The following is a 16,469-nucleotide window of genomic DNA, read 5'->3' as shown; positions in this document are numbered from 1 at the left end:
TTGCTGCCAGTCACTTTGCATAAGAGGATCAGCTAAATGCCTGAAATGTTGAAGAAAGAAGTTTCAGCTCTGCTTTTGAGCCTCTGTGGAAAAGAAACAGGCAGTTGTACAGATCCTCATTTCTGGTGAATTGCAGTGATACTTTTATGCACTCTGCTGGTTTCTGCAGAGTTTCGGCTGGTGCTGGCTTCTGCTGGTTTCTCCAGACTTTCTGCCCGTGCTGGTTTCTGCTGGTGCTGGTTCCTCCAGACGTTCCTCTGGTGCTGGTTTCTCCAGACTTCCGCCGGTGCTGGTTTCTGCAGAGTTTCAGCTGGTGCTGGTTTCTGCTAGTGATGGTTTCTGCTGGCGATGGTTTCTGCAGAGTTTCTGCTGGTGCTGGTTTCTGCAAAAATTCTGCTGGTGCTTGTTCCTCCAGAGTTTCTGCTGGCGATGGTTTCTGCTGGTGCTTGTTCCTCCAGAGTTTCTGCTGCCGATGGTTTCTGCTGGTACTAGTTTTTGCTGGTGCTGGTTTTCATCAGAGTTTCTGCTGCTTCCTCCAGAGTTTGTATAGTGTTTCTGCACTACACCCCTGGCAAAAATTATGGAATCACCGCCTCGGAGGATGTTCATTCAGTTGTTTAATTTTGTAGAAAAAAAGCAGATACAGACATGACACAAAACTAAGTCATTTCAGATGGCAACTTTCTGGCTTTAAGAAACACTATAAGAATCAGGAAAAAAAAATTGTGGCAGTCAGTAACGTTACTTTTTAGACCAAGCAGAGGGAAAAAATATGGAATCACTCAATTCTGAGGAAAAAATTATGGTATCATGAAAAACAAAAGAACGTTCCAACACATCACTAGTATTTTGTTGCACCACCTCTGGCTTTTATAACAGCTTGCAGTCTCTGAGGCATGGACTTAATGAGTGACAAACAGTACTCTTCATCAATCTGGCTCCAACTTTCTCTGATTGCTGTTGCCAGATCAGCTTTGCAGGTTGGAGCCTTGTCATGGACCATTTTCTTCAACTTCCACCAAAGATTTTCAATTGGATTAAGAACCGGACTATTTGCAGGTCATGACATTGACCCTATGTGTCGTTTTGCAAGGAATGTTTTCACAGTTTTTGCTCTATGGCAAGATGCATTATCATCTTGAAAAATGATTTCATCATCCCCAAACATCCTTTCAATTGATGGGATAAGAAAAGTGTCCAAAATATCAACGTAAACTTGTGCATTATTGATGATGTAATGACAGCCATCTCCCCAGTGCCTTTACCTGACATGCAGCCCCATATCATCAATGACTGTGGAAATTTACATGTTCTCTTCAGGCAGTCATCTTTATAAATCTCATTGGAACGGCACCAAACAAAAGTTCCAGCATCATCACCTTGCCCAATGCAGATTCGAGATTCATCACTGAATATGACTTTCATCCAGTCATCCACAGTTTACGATTGCTTTTCCTTAGCCCATTGTAACCTTGTTTTTTTCTGTTTAGGTGTTAATGATGGCTTTCGTTTAGCTTTTCTGTATGTAAATCCCATTTCCTTTAGGCAGTTTCTTACAGTTCGGTCACAGATGACTCCAGTTTCCTCCCATTCATTCCTCATTTGTTTTGTTGTGCATTTTCGATTTTTGAGACATATTGCTTTGTTTTCTGTCTTGACGCTTTGATGTCTTCCTTGGTCTACCAGTATGTTTGCCTTTAACAACCTTCCCATGTTGTTTGTATTTGGTCCAGAGTTTAGACACAGCTGACTGTGAACAACCAACATCTTTTGCAACATTGCGTGATGATTTACCCTCTTTTAAGAATTTGATAATCCTGTCCTTTGTTTCAATTGACATTTCTCGTGTTGGCGCCATGATTCATGTCAGTCCACTTGGTGCAACAGCTCTCCAAGGTGTGATCACTCCTTTTTAGATGCAGACTAACGAGCAGATCTGATTTGATGCAGGTGTTAGTTTTGAGGATGAAAATTTACAGGGTGATTCCATAATTTATTCCTCAGAATTGATTACATATTTTTTCCCTCTGCTTGGTCTAAAAAAGTAACCGTTACTGACTGCCACAATTTTTTCCTGATTTCTTATAGTGTTTCTTAAAGCCAGAAAGCTGACATTTGAAATGACTTTAGTTTTGTGTCATGTCTGTGATCTGCTTTTTTTCTACAAAATTAAACAACTGAATGAACATCCTCCGAGGCCGGTGATTCCATAATTTTTGCCTGGGGTTGTACAGTCAGGAACGTGACTTCTGTTTTCTGACTCACATTTCGACTTTGTGTAGGAGGAATTTCTAAATTAGAGATTTGTTGGTGACACTTATTTCCCTTCCACTTTTAGCAGGATTCCTCAGTATCATGGAATTATTTTTTTATTAAGCTGGAAGAAAAATGGTTGTTATAAAAAATAGTCCATCAATCTTGGTGGTGATCCAGATATGAGTCCAGGAATTTAATGAGTCATGTCTGCTCAGTAGAAGCTGATAATGACATTTATTTTCACAGCAGCAGTCACCTCCACGACATTATAGAATATGAACCATTTATTTCCACTGGTTATTTACTGCCAAAGGCTAATTGGTAATGCTATTTCAGTCATTTATGATTAAAAGCAAAAACAAGCATCACAGTTTACCTTAAAATCCACAGATTCTATTGGCTTTTAATGATCAAAACACTCAGAACCAATTTTTATCATTTTGAATGTCAAATGTCACCATCTGCTAAGATATCTTAATTTATGTACTGCCACCCTAAAGAGATACTTTAAATTTGATTCTTGGCTTGTCTCTCACTTGGCATCAACTATTTCTCCCACTGCATAGAACACTTTAGTCTATTGTTTGATTTATGTAGTTTTCATGCAGATTGTTTTCATTTACTGTACAGTTTACTGTACATATCCATTGAATTTGTCCACTACCTTTTCACAAAAATACATACATGAAAATTCAGTAAGATGGAGACATCTCTAGCAGTTGTAGAAGTGCTGTCAGAACAAGAATTGGTTCCTATCACGATTATTTTTAGCTGGATTAAGGAAATCAGATGTATTTTTTCATTCGTCTAATTTTAAGTAAAATATCAAATGACAAGGATCTATTTAGCTGTCATATAAAACAAATAATGAATGTTTGAGTGTAATAGAATATTTTCTTGAGTTGAAAGTTGGAATGATCCAGTCAGTGAGGCGAGATATTTACCGGAGGATGACATAAATTATGGCCGGATCGTTCTTTGACAAAACGGGAAATGAACCAATTTTATGGCCGTCATTAGTTACACTGATTTTAAATCCTTAAAAAATAAGTTGCGGTCATGTTTAAACCATTTTAAATGTACTTCAAGAAACCACTTTATATGAGTTTGATCTGTCCCACAGTTAAGACGTGCATCAGGATTACGTGCACAGCCAACTGTCACTCAGTGCCCTCTGGACGCCCAGCAAGGACTCAGGATGCCGTGTTACATCATCACAATCTCTTATACACGCACACACACACATTTGTATCCTTCAGGGTTTTATTGCAGAGCGATACAAAGGCTATCCAAGGTTGAGTGTCTGCTCTTCAGGTGGAGCTGCTCATGATGGAAATCTCTCACGCACACACACAGCGATACGTTTGTGCATCAGGGCGTCCATCACAAATTCATGAAAGTGGAGATTTTATTGTCACATTGGAAACAGCGCCCGTCCTTGCAACACTCAGGTGCCAGACGCCGGCGTTTCACAGCAGGGAGAAACTAGACAGCTGCAACTTTTCTTCACTTTCATTTGCCAGGATGTGACTCCTCAGAGCTGGATTCCAGCTCCAGTTGTCTCCAAAGCCTCCATTTGGCCAGAAGAGCTGGGAGACAAGAGTGTGTACAGAAAAAGACTTTCGAAAAGTTTATAATGTCAAAAAAATATTTAAAATACATGTGGATCCTGCCCTTGAGCACCATGTGAAATTAGCCGTGACCAAATCAACTCTGTGATACACTCCTAAAAATGGAAGGAACAAAAAAGTACTCAAATATCAAAATAACCTCAGAAATAATTGTTGTGAATTGTGTTTTTATATATATATATTTTTATATATATATATTTTATATATATATATATATATATATATATATATATATATATATATATAATTAACAGTGCAAGAATGATGGAAATAAAGTAATGTTCCTACAGTGGAAACAATATTTGCCTGCACAACAAGAGTGTAGATGAGTGGGTGGGTGGGTTAAGTTTGTTTAAGTGATAACTCAAAAACTACAAATGCTGTTATCGTGGAACTTGACAGTTTAAAAGAGCACATAATGAAGATAGAATAATTACATGGTGGTTAACTTTGATGCACCAGATTAAGGAAAACAGCAGTTTTGTTTTGCCTATGTATTATACAAAAGATGAGTTTGCCACCTGCTGGAGGGTGAGTGGAAATTACAAACAGCCAGTGGTGGGCACAGCTAACCAAAAAGTTAGCTTCAATAACCATTAATCAGACAACTGAAAAGTTATCTTTTATGACAATAAACTGCAAAAAAAAAAAAAATCTTTATTACAGATAACCGATAATTATTAGTATTGATTCGGACGCAGCCACATCAGATTACACTGGTGGCTTCTGATAAACCAGTTTCGCTTTAAGCGCCACAGGGGTTGCTGGGTAAATTCAAGTATCACAAACACACAAGAACGCACAAAAAATGAATGAATAAAAAAAAAAAAAATAAAAAAAACAAACACTGTCTTCATCTTTCAAAAGCAGTAAAACACAGTATTAGAAGTCAGTTTCTCAGTATTAGATACACCATCATTTACGAACTAAAAGCTGCTGCTTTTTTCACACGCTTTCAACCCTGCACACGTAGTAAATATAAATTCTTACCTGTTTTTTCAGTGGGATTCATCAGAAAAAAATAATCGTCCTGAGATTATTCAAAACGGTATTATCCAAAAGAAACATCTCAGTCTGTACACAGCTGCGCTGTGAGAGCTCTTCTCTCCCACCGAGTCTTGGCGATACGGTCAGCCACAAAGAAATAAAATAACATGTTAAAATTAGCCTGTTTTGTTTTTGTGTCGAGCGGACGATAACGCTGCTTCTTCTTGTTCTTTCGGATCCAGTGGCGGACGGCACCAGCTTAAGGTGCATTTACTGCCACCTACTGGGCTGGTGAGTGATCGCTGAGATTTTACAAACCTTAACTGCTGGCAGCCATAGTCATTTGTTTAGATGTCATGAAGTAATCCAGCGTCCTTTACGAGGGCTGTCCGTAAAGTATAGGTCCTTTTTATTTTTTTCAAAAACTATATGGATTTCATTCATATGTTTTTCCGTCAGACATGCTTGAACCCTCGTGCGCATGTGTGAGTTTTTCCACTCCTGTCGGTGACGTCATTCACCTGTGAGCACTCCTTGTGGGAGGAGTCGTCCAGCCCCTCGTCGGAATTCCTTTGTCTGAGAAGTTGCTGAGAGACTGGCGCTTTGTTTGATCAAATTTTTTCTAAACCTGTGAGACACATCGAAGTGGACATGGTTCGAAAAATTAAGCTGGTTTTCAGTGAAAATTTTAACGGCTGATGAGAGATTTTGAGGTGATTCTGTCGCTTTAAGGACTTCCCACGGTGCGAGACGTCGTGCAGCGCTCTCAGGCAGCGTCATCAGCCTGTTCAAGCTTAAAACCTCCACATTTCAGGCTCTATTGATCCAGGACGTCGTGAGAGAACAGAGAAGTTTCAGAAGAAGTCGGTTTCAGCATTTTATCCGGATATTCCACTGTTAAAGGAGATTTTTTTAATGAAAGACGTGCGGACGGGTCCGCGCGTCGGGACGCAGCCAACGCGGCGCGGCGGCACAGGAAAAAACACCTCCGTGTTGATAACCATTTGTTAAAATCCAGGTGGCTTTTGATGGCTTTCAGTGGAGTGAGTATATGAGAAATTGTTTATCAGCTGGAGATGTTCCAACTTGTCCTCAAGGCTTCCAACGGAGGTGTTTTTCCTGTGACGGAGCGTCGCGGCAGCTGCAAGCCGACGCTGCAATCCGCCCGCATGTCTTTCATTAAAAAATCTCCTTTAACAGTGGAATATCCGGATAAAATGCTGAAACCGACTTCTTCTGAAACTTCTCTGTTCTCTCACGACGTCCTGGATCAACAGAGCCTGAAATGTGGAGGTTTTCAGCTTGAAACAGGCTGATGACGCCGCCTGAGAGCGCTGAGCGACGTCTCGCACCGTGAAAAGTCCTTAAAGCGACAGAATCACCTCAAAATCTCTCATCAGCTGTTAAAATTTTCACTGAAGACCAGCTTAATTTTTCGAACCGTGTCCACTTCGATGTGTCTCACAGGTTTAGAAAAAATTTTGATCAAACAAAGCGCCAGTCTCTCAGCAACTTCTCAGACAAAGGAATTCCGACGAGGGGCTGGACGACTCCTCCCACAAGGAGTGCTCACAGGCGAATGACGTCACCAACAGGCGTGGAAAAACTCACGCATGCGCACGAGGGTTCAAGCATGTCTGACGTAAAAACATATGAATGAAATCCATATAGTTTTTGAAAAAAATAAAAAGGACCTATATTTTACGGACAGACCTTGTAGATATTTAAATAATTCTTTTTGCACGATGTGTGATGGGTTTTACAGCAGATTTCCAAGGGACAACACTGCAAACATCCAATGTGAACTTGAACTACACTACCCACAAGGCTCTGTGTTGAACAGCCAATCATGTTTTGCGCTTCATGATAACATCATCATCAAGCAAAAGCCAATCTGCCATAAATATACATACAAAATACGGCCTAAAATGTTTGATTTTAGCATTTACAAACATTTTTGACCGTTAAACTTTGTTATGTTGTCTGTTATCGAACACACTAACTACAAGGAAAACCGCCATAACTGAATACAAGACGAAATTTATGTACAATAGAATAAAGAAGTAAAAGTGGAATTAAAGAATTCATAGAACGGGTGTGGCTATGGATGATACCAAGTTTTCTTTTGCACTGAACATGAGTGATGGCACACTTGAAACACTATGCCAGAATATTTTGTGTTTCAGTGCACTGTTCCATAGTCAGTATCAAAAGAAGACATCACACCACATGCCAGGTGGGGTGTCTTATGTCAATAGCTCTTCAACAGCAATAGTGGTGTACGATGCAATAGATCCACGATTCAATACATATCACAATATATAATTACATCACTATTCCCAGTAAGTATGTATCTGTGGCAAATGTTTAAACTTTGAAGAACCAAATTATTCTGTCATATAAACTATAATCTGTGATGTTATCTGTTTCCGTTTTTCATATTTTATAAAGCATTTATTATTCTTTTACAAGAGTTTGTTACTTCTTCCATACTTTTCATGGAATAATACTAAAATAAAGTTATAATTCCATACAGGCTTCATGATAGAATTATTATGATTTACAACCTCAATTCCAATGAAGCATTGAGCATTCATCAACTTTCGCAGTTTTTTTGTTGCCCCGTCCCAACTTTTTTTGAAATGTGTTGCAGGCATCCATTTCAAAATGCGCAAATATTTGCACAAAAACAACAAAGTCTGTCAGTTTGAACATTAAATATCTTGTCTTTGTGGTGTATTCAATTCAATATAGCTTGAGGAGGATTTGCAAATCATTGTATTCTGTTTTTATTTATATTTTACACAACATCCCTACTTCATTAAAATTGGGGTTGTATAATGCATCGTTACAACCCTAGATATGAATGGCTGAAACTGTTCATTTTTGGTATTTTTGCCTTTGGTGTTGGCTAGGGCACATTTATAGTGATTAAGGACGTGATTAAGGATGTGATGTCTGTACTGGTATTTGTTAAAGGCCCCTTCAGACATAGTGCGAATATGTACAACTCAACAAAAACATCGCGCTGACGGGCAGGCGTGCATAATGTCGGTGCGACGGTTTGTGCATGCGATGGTGTCTTTCGAGCAGGAACACAGTGCAAGCAGACCACAACACACTTTTCCACTTTGCGTCTGTCTATTTCAAATGAGCTCGTGCCCAGAGAAGGCAATGTCGTTTCTGGATGTTGTTGATGTATGGCTTTCCCTTTGCATGGTAGAGTTTTAACTTGCACTTGTAGACGTCGCGACGAACTGTATTAACTGACAGTGGTTTTCTGAAGTGTTCCTGAGACCACGCATTAAGATCCTTTACACAACGATGTCATTTTTTAATTCATTGCTGCCTGAGGGGAAGGTCAGGGGCATTCAGTGTTGGTTTTCGGCCTTGCCGCTTACGTGTAGAAAGTTCTCCAGATTCTCTGGATCTTCTAGGCTGTAGATGATGCAATTGAATGTTGAGAAACATTGCTCTTAAACTGTTGGACTATTTTTTTCACATAGTTGTTCACAAAGTGGTGATCCTCGCCCCATCTTTGCTTGTGAATGACTGAGCCTTTTGGGGATGCTCCTTTTATACCCAGTGATGACACTCACCTGTTTCCAATTAGGTGTTCTTTGAGCATTCATCAACATTCCCAGTCTTTTGTTGCCCCATTCCAACTTTTTTGAAACATGTTGCAGGCATCCATTTGAAAATGAGAAAATATTTGCACAAATACAATAAAGTGTATCACTTTGAACATTAAATATCTTGTCTTTGTGGTGTATTCAATTGAATATAGGTTGAAGAGAATTTGCAAATCATTGTATTCTGTTTTTAATTACATTTCACATAACGTCCCAACTTTATTGGAATTGCAGTTGTAAATTGCAGATGAGAGTTAACAGGAAAACAGTTTTTAGGATTTGTTGTTGTTTTTTTTCCAAAAGTGGTTCATACCTGGGTCTGGTGATCAAAAGCTTCACATCCAGCAGTTTGTTTTATGCAGCTTGAAGTGTTGTTCAAAGCACCGGGTGAAAACGAGTGCATTTCAACAAGAGTTGAAATCGTACAGGAGCTCTGAGCTAGAAATGTCAAGAACAGCATGTTAACTTCCCCACAAAACAGAAAACAAACTGCAAATAAAGACACAAGCACTGCCAGAGAAATGATTTTGGTTCTGCTGCTTTTTCTAACTGTGAACCTTCACCTGACCTCACAGCAGCGCGGAAACATCATTCAGAATTCACTGTAGTGGAAAAAAAAAAAAAAAAAATCCACAAATCAAGAGCTGTTTTCACTCATCCCGAGCAAAGGTCAACATCTTTGTGCTGCTGTTCACGTATGTTTGAGGAGGAAAATAAACCTGCTGCAGAGCCACATTTTCCACAGTGATCTCTGTTCACATGAAACGGAAGTCCTCTGCAGCGAGTCGTGACATTATGTGAAGTGCAAGAACACAACAAGTGAACACATTCCAGGGTTATTCGTTAAGATCTGATAGGACAGGTCAGGAATCATGCTGCATCCACCACAGTGCACAAGTACCTCGGGAGCCAGATGGGGATCACCCAGGCAGACAACCGGTCCATCCCCACCTCTGCTGCAGCCACGAGAAATGTAAGCATGTCCTTGGCCAGGTAAAACGTGGGCACGTCTTTGACCTCCTCCAGCTGCTGGTGCCCTCAACACTGAGGCACCTGCATGCTGACTCATACCCAGAAAGACACCACATGGACCCAAGGATCCAGCACAGAGACCTGGTACCAAAGACATCCCGTCCCTGCCTCAGGTCACTGGTTAGAGTCCAAGTCTGACAACCAGTAAGCAGTGGTGGGCACACTTCCGATAATCTGATAACTGATAATTATCAAAGATAATGTTTTCATTATCGGATTATCTTTTCAGATAACTTTGAAAACCATTATCGGACTAATTATATTCTGATAAATTTTTGTCCGATAATTTTTAGACCGTTAACGTGGTAAACAAAAGTGAACAGATGTGTAGTTCTACCCTCTGCAAACAGAGGATAGAGTGGTTTGTAGGAGAAACCACTCTATCCTCTGCTGGTCACAAAAAAAAAAAAAGAAAAATTAACCCCATACTGATACGCGGCCAATATCACCCAAGTCATCCAGAGGCATATATTTTTAACTTATGGCTCTGAAGTATTACGGCACCATGTTCAACAAAATAAAAAAAAAAATAAAGAAATACTATATTTTAGAATTTATTGTCCATCTTATAAACAGGCATTCTTACATTGTATGTTTAAAATCTGTCATTTCAGATGCACGTTGGGACAAAATGTTTTTTTAAAAAAAGGAGATTTTGAGCTGAATTTTATCAACAGTAAACCATACAGTGGGGTAAAAAAGTATTAGTCAGTCATTGATTGTGCTAGTTCTCCTACTTAGAAAGATGAGAGAGGTCTGTAATTTTCAACATAGGTACACTTAGTAAGTAAGTAAGTAAGGTTTATTTATATAGCACCTTTCAAGATAGAAATCACAAAGTGCTTCACATAAGAACAAAGAAATTAAAAGCAGCAGAAACATAGAACCATAAAACTAGGTAAAAGCCAACCTATACAAAAGGGTCTTTAGCTTCACTTTATATGTTTCAACAGAGTCCACGGAGCGTAGGTCCAAAGGCAGTGCATTCCACATTTTAGGTGCCACCACCTCGAAAGCACAGTCACCCCTGTCTTCAGTCTTGTCCTAGGCACAACCAATAGGCCCAGGTCCGAAGACCTCAGAGACCTGCTTGACACATATGGATGTAATAGCTCGGTGATATAAGATGGCATTTGACCATGCAGAGCTCTAAAAGTCAGTACTAGAATTTTAAACTTCAACTATGAGAGACAAAATGAGAAAAAAAAAATCCAGAAAACCACACTGTAGGATTTTTAAAGAATTTATTTGTAAATTATGGTGGAAAATAAGTATTTGGTCACCCACAAACAAGCAAGATTTCTGGCTCTCACAGACCTGTAACTTCTTCTTTAAGAAGCTCTTCTGTCCTCTACCTGTTACCTGTTGGCAGGTACCAGGCACCAGTTTGAACTCGTTATCTGTATAAAAGACACCTATCCACAGCCTCAAAGAGTCAGACTCCAAACTCAACCATGGCCAAGACCAAAGAGCTGCCAAAGGACACCAGGAAGAAAATTGTAGATGTGCACAAGGCTGGGAATAGTGAATCTACAATCAGCAAGCAGATTGGTGTGAATAAGTCAACTGTGGGAGCAATTGTAAGTAAATGGAAGACATACAAGACCATTGATAATCTCCCTCCATCTGGGGCTCCAAGCAAGATGTCATCCCATTTTTTTTTAAAAAAGCTGAACTGAAAATTACCCCAAAGTAGCCATCTATGTAAGATCATACAGTGTTGTAACATGTGCGATAAACTCCCAAACTATAATATGTAGCCCTAAAAACTATATATATTCTGAATTCTCATGACATGGGGAACAAACTGGTACCATTTTTTTAAAAAGCTGAACTGAAAATTACTCCAAAATAGCCATCTATGTAAGACCATACAGTGTTGTAACGTGTGATAAACTCCCAAACTATAATATGTAGCCCTAAAACTATATATATTATGAATCCTCATGACATCGGGAACAAACTGGTACCATTTTTTTAAAAGTTGAACTGAAAATTACCCCCAAAATAGCCGGCTGTGGGTATGACCAGGCAGATTAAACTTTCCAGCCCTGTATATGTTGTTGACCATCTCTGTTTGTTTAATCCCTTTCTACAGCACACTCAGCACAGCACAGCCACAGCACACTCAGCAAAACAACAACATGCTTAGGCTGAGGCTGTGGGTATGATCAGGTAGATTCAAATTTCCACCCCTGTATGTGTTGACCATCTCTGGTTATTTAATCCCTTTCTACAGCATACTCAGCATAGCACAGCCATAGCACACTCAGCAAAACAACATGCTTAGGCAAAAAAAAAACACCTCTCCAAGATGGCAGCACCTCTCTGCATGTTTGTTTGTCTCTGTGCTGACTGTTAATTGTGATACTCTCGATCTGTTCTTAAATTTTATACAAAGCTGTGATTTAAGCTGTTCTCAAAAAAAAAAATGCTTGGATCCTGGACCATATGAACTAATTAGCGCGAGATCGAAGGCTTGGGAGTATCTCATGCCGTTGTCGCTGAGCACTGTGTACATTGATCGTGCACACATCTTTCACCGACCGACTCGCTAAATTCTGGATTGCATGTGAACCGAGACCTCCTTTGCTGGTTTCGCTTTCCTTGGAGATTTGGAAGAACTGGATTACCTTTCTTGGATTCGCCAGTCTGGATCATTCTCTCTGGATGGATCATGGGGCTGCGGACCTGATGGAGCCAGTCGTGCTGGACGCGCTGGTTGTTTCTGATGGGCCTTATCTCCTCACCCTAAAGGGAAGTGCCTTCTTCTGTTTTTAATGGTCTCTAAATTTCTTGTGCTGTTCTGTTCAGGTTAATCCTGATTTAATCTAATTTATCCACAGCACTGCTGCGCACTGGCCTCTCTTCTTGTTTATGTGAAACGTCACTCATCATTGTCACCTGACTTCGAGTGAAAATTCCTTGACTGGATTACTTTGGAGCTGACCAGGGTTCAAGTTTTGAAGGCTCGTTTTGCTGCCTTATTTCTCGGCGTGATACAGATTTATTCCCATTCGAAATGGAGATGGGGATGAATCGTCTGCTGCTGTTCTCGCTTCTCGTCGCACTCTGTTTATTGACTTTATGCATTTCTGGTAAATGAATGAAAAATCCCGCCTGGTGCTTTTTGAACTGGATGCAGTCTACAGGGGGATGATCGTACCTGGTAGTACATACTCAATACAGAGTGTTAGAAGTGGCATCACTCCCCTGTTCTTTACTACTTCTTTGGATCTGTTCAGTCTGACCTGTGTCATGTGTCTTCAAGATAACTTTAATGTTAGTCCAAATGTTTTCCATGACTTTATCTTTGAAGTAAAAATTTCACATGACAAGTTCAAGAGTAATCCTCTCAAGCTAAGGTGTTTTTGTTGCTTTATTACTGTTGATTTCTGGGAATATCCAACCCAACCCAGGCCCAAAGTCTGCAACAACGTTTGACACCCCAGCTGATTTTAAATTAAGATCTGGTCTTGGTTTGTTTCATTTGAATGTTCGCAGTCTGACTGCTAAAATGGACATGGTTCGCATTTGGGCACATTCAACTGATGCAGATGTCATTGTCTTATCTGAAACTTGGCTCAGCAAGTCCATTTCTGACAATGATATCCATATTGATGGTTACAATGTATAGGATTGACCGCCTCAAAAGAGGTGGGGGTGTTGCAATCTTCACTAAGAAGAAATTTAAGGTAAATGTACTACTTTCTAAGGCAGTAAGCAAGCAGTTTGAGTTTTTAGCACTGGATCTTGAGGTTTCTAAATCTTTACATATAACTGTTGTTGGATGTTATAGGACACCATCAGCTGAAAGTGGAGCATTACCCTCTTTGATGCAGCTTCTAGCTGACTTGAATTTTAATGAACTAGTAATCCTGGGTGAACTAAATTGGAATTGGTTGCAACCAGTATCTGATGACTGTAAAGCATATTGTAATTCGTTAAACTTATTTCAGATTGTTGAAGGTGCTACAAGACCCAATATGAAAGCTCCTGACAAGTCATCTTTAATTGATCTAATAATAACAAACTTTCCACATAAATATTGTACACCTTCTATATTTGCGAATGACATCAGTGACCACTGTGTCGTTGCAACTGTTAGAAATACAAAAATTTCAAAAACCAAATCTTCCATCATTATCAAGCGTGATATGAAGCACTTCTCAGAACAAGGGTTCCTTCACGATCTGTTTCATTTTGACTGGGACAAAATTGGTCTTATTGCTGATGTGGAGAATGCCTGGAAATTTTTTTATGATGGATTTACTGATATTGTTAATAAGCATGCTCCCCTCAGAGGTTTTAGAGTCAAAGGAAGGAACAATCCCTGGTTCACCTCTCACCTAACAGATCTGCTTCATGAGCAAAACCTTGCTTGGGCAAAAGCCAGAAAAACTCATAGCAACACTGATTGGCTGCGGTTCAGGCAGCTTCGAAACTCCTGTACTGTAGCCATCAGGACAGCCAAAGCTGATCATTTCCTCATCCAATCCTCTAAAAATCTAAACAATCCTTCTAATTTTTGGAAAACTATTAAATCTTTGGATACGAACAATACTGCTGCTGAGTTGCCATCTTGCATTGTGAAGGATTCAATCCTAATTACTGATAAGGCTGAATTGTTGAATTGTTTTAATGAGCACTTCATAGCCTCTGGTTCCTTATTTGAATCTGTTAATAGTACTCATAATTGTCCTGCCACTTGCTGGTCCTGTGATCATCCCTTGTCTGTCCAGTCTTTTAGTTTCACTCCTTTCACTGTTTCTGAGGTGCATAAAGCCCTGACACTTTTAAACATCTCTAAATCAGCTGGTCCTGACAAATTTAAACCTAGCAGCTGATTTTGTCGCTGCTCCTTTAACATATATTTTTGATCTGTCTCTTGCAACCAATGAACTCCCCAGTGTATGGAAATCTGCCTATGTTCTCCCCCTGTTCAAAGGGGGTGACCCCTTAATATTGAATAATTATCGTCCCATATCTAAACTGTCTGTTCTAGCTAAGGTGCAAGAACAACTCATTAGTAATCAGCTCAAAGAATTTCTTAACAACAATAATATTTTATCTGTCCATCAGTCGGGTTTTAGGAAATCACATAGTACAACTACTGCAGCTTTAAAAGTGCTTAATGACTTAATTGACTCTCTTGACAGTAAGCACCACTGTGCAGCTCTTTTCATCGATTTATCCAAAACCTTCCACACAGTTGATCACACACTGCTATTACAAAGACTTCTCAGAGTTGGACTTTCGCCACAATCTGTCATCTGGTTTGCTAACTATCTTTCGCATAGGTCTCAGTGTGTACAATCAAACGGGCTCACTTGGCTAGAAATTACTAAGGGCGTTCCACAGGGGTCGGTCCTCAGACCACTCCTCTTCATTCTATATATAAATAATGTTACAATGTTTCTGGTGCAAAATTTCATTTTTACGCAGATGATACTGTGTTATACACCTCAGCGCCCACATTAGAATTGGCTCTATCCCAGCTGCAGACCGCTTTTAATATTGTCCAGTCAAATTTTAATGGCTTAAAACTTGTTTTAAATGCAGCCAAAACCAAATGCATGTTGTTTTCAAACTTCAAATCTAAATCACAGAATTTGCCAGTAATCACTTCTTCTCACAGAGTACAAATGAACAAGTGTCTCAATATAGATATCTTGGGATTTTAGTTGACGACAGTCTCTCTTTTACACCTCACATCCAGCAGCTGGCAAAGAGACTGAAAGTGAAATTAGGTTTTTACTTTAGAATCAAGTCTTGTCTGTCATTTGAGGCCAAAAAGAGATTGGTTGCATCTACTTTTATGTCTGTGTTGGATTACGGTGACGTAATCTATATGAATGCTTCTGTTCAAAGTCTGCGTGTTTTAGATTCTGTTTATCATGGTGCCTTAAGGTTTGTCACCAACTTAAAATCTCTTACTCATCATTGTTTGTTGTATTCTCGTGTTGGTTGGTCAGATCTGTCTTCTCGAAGAAAAAGCCACTGGCATATTTTAATTTCCAAATGCATTTTAGGCTTGCTTCCCTCATATCTCCAGGTTTTTATCAACACAAAATCCACAGGTAGTTATAGTCTGCACTCCCAGGATCTGCTGTTGCTGTCTGTTCCTAAGGTCAGAACAGAACGGGGAAAGGCGGCTTTTAAATTTGCCGCGCCCTTCACCTGGAACAATTTACAAAATGATCTGAAATGTCAGGAGCTGGCCTCTTTAAACACTTTTAAAGCACTACTACAAGACTTGGAGGCTGAAACATCAGTCTGTAGATGTTTGGACAGATGATCACATGATGCTTATTTTTAACAACATGTTTCTTGAGTATCAATGTATGTCTTATCCTGTTTGTCTCTTTTGTTTGTGTTAACTTTGTATTTTTGCTGCCTGTCTTGGCCAGGACTCTCTTGGAAAAGAGATTTTCAATCTCAATGAGCTTTTCCTGGTTAAATAAAGGTTTGATGATGATGATGAGGCTGTGGGTATGACCAGGCAGATTCAAATTTCCAGCCCTGTATATGTGTTGGCCATCTCTGTTTATTTCATCCCTTTCTACAGCACACTCAGCACAGCACAGCCACAGCACACTCAGCAAAACAACATGCTTAGGCTGAGGTTGTGGGTATGACCAGGCAGATTCAAATTTCCAGCCCTGTATATGTGTTGGCCATCTCTGTTTATTTAATCCCTTCCTTCAGCTACTTTATTTTCTCAACTGTTAAGCACCCACTTTGTCTTTCTGTCTGAATACATTCATTTTTTGTTTGTAAAATTGCAATGTAAGAACAGTGAAATACACCACTACCTCAATTTTGATTCACTGATATTTACATTTACTGTTACCTACCTTTTGTGTGTAACTTTGTTATAAATTTGATTGCAAAACAAAGTCTGCATGAAGGACTTCAAATGTGTTTGTCT

At 39.5% G+C, this 16,469-nt stretch overlaps 1 protein-coding gene across 1 annotated transcript in view; it reads left to right on the top strand.

The window, feature by feature from the left end:
• Positions 1-16,469, top strand: part of grid1b (glutamate receptor, ionotropic, delta 1b) — a 977,470-nt gene that overhangs the window by 531,765 nt on the left and 429,236 nt on the right. The gene's annotated exons all lie outside the window — the stretch shown is intronic.

Source organism: Thalassophryne amazonica, chromosome 18 (genome assembly GCF_902500255.1).
Source record: "Thalassophryne amazonica chromosome 18, fThaAma1.1, whole genome shotgun sequence".
In the NCBI taxonomy this organism is placed as follows: Eukaryota; Metazoa; Chordata; class Actinopteri; order Batrachoidiformes; family Batrachoididae; genus Thalassophryne; species Thalassophryne amazonica.
Note: the sequence above shows the minus strand (reverse complement) of the source record. Positions and strands in the feature narration are given on the sequence as shown.